Consider the following 1,333-nt stretch of genomic DNA (forward strand, 5'->3'; position numbering starts at 1 on the left):
TGGCTCTCAAGAGGATGGGCCGGATGAGGCAGGCAGCCGAGGGCTACCACCGTGCCCTATGGTTGGTTTGGGACCTTGGCCAGCGGAGAAACCAGGCAGTGGTGCTGGTCAACTTCGGGACCCTGTGTCTGCACGCGGGTGCCTGCAGGCTGGCCCAGCACTACCTTCTGGAGGCCGTGCGTCTGTTCTCGAGGCTTCCCCGTGGGGAGTGTGGCCGGGGCTTCACCCACGTACTCCTGCAGCTGGGTCACCTCTGCACCCGCCAGGGCCCGGCCCAGCAGTGCAAGGGCTACTATGAGTGGGCCCTTCTGGTCACCGTGGAGATGGACCACGTGGAGAGTGAGTGCCCCAGTTCCTCTTGTGCACCTTCTGGGGCCACTCGGGTCAGGGCACACCTGGGGTTTGTGATTCGGAAACAAGTGGTGGTTTTTCCACCATCGAAAGTGTTGAGTCATGGCCAGCAGCAGATGTTGGCAAGCGCCCTGGAGGCAGGCGGTTCCCATGCAGGGCCAGGCCCTCTGTGCCCTACTGGGGCAGCCAGCTCTTTCTGGTTTGCTCAGGCACCATCCTGCCTTGAGCACAGAAAGTCCTGCATGCTGGGAATCCCTGGCCATAACCCTGGGATCAAGGCAGGCGCTGCTGAGCTGGGACTTGGGGCCCCCTCCATGAGCCAGGCCCTGAACGCCTGTTTTTGTGCCAGTGTTATCTGCTTGGTATCTCAGCAGCCCTGTGCACCTGTCATCCCACTTCACAGAGGACACAGCGGCGGGTGATTGCCCAAAGCTGCAGAGCAGTTCATGCAAAAGCAGCTCGTGCAGAGTGTGCCAGGCCCCACCCACAAATGAAGCTTCTTGGGTCCTCGGGAGGCAGGTGCTGAGCATGGGAACGTGAGCTTCAGGCCAGAGAAGCCACAAAAGGTGAGTGGCGTGATGGCGGGCAGCACTTGGCCCTGGGTTAGGGAAGCCTCTTTAGTCTGGGACCAGAGGGTTGAGAGGATTTAGTCAAGTACTAGGTGTGGAAGAGGGAGTGGTGGTGGGGAAGGGGCTAGTGGTGTAGCCTGTGTGAAGGCTCACGGGTGAGCGAGTGGGGGTGAGTGAGCAGGGATGAGTGGGGTGTGAGTGGGGGTGAGTGAGCGGTGGTGAGTGAGCGGGAGTGTGAGCGGGGATGAATGGGGTGTCAGTGGGGGTGAGTGAGCGGGAGTGTGAGCAGGGATGAGTGGGGGTGAGTGAGCAGGGCTCATACAGGGAGGTGCAGAGTTGGGAGTGGGTGGGTTGGGTGCTGGATGGTGAGAAGCTCTTCTGGAGAGCTAAGCAGGGCCTGGGGCCTCAGGCTG

The 1,333-nt window shown here is 61.4% G+C and overlaps 1 pseudogene; it reads left to right on the forward strand.

Annotated features, from left to right (window-relative positions):
• The window catches only part of LOC105503306, a 20,579-nt pseudogene that overhangs the window by 1,729 nt on the left and 17,517 nt on the right, over positions 1-1,333 (forward strand).

Source organism: Colobus angolensis, unplaced genomic scaffold (assembly GCF_000951035.1).
Source record: "Colobus angolensis palliatus isolate OR3802 unplaced genomic scaffold, Cang.pa_1.0 Scaffold843, whole genome shotgun sequence".
Lineage (NCBI taxonomy): Eukaryota > Metazoa > Chordata > Mammalia > Primates > Cercopithecidae > Colobus > Colobus angolensis.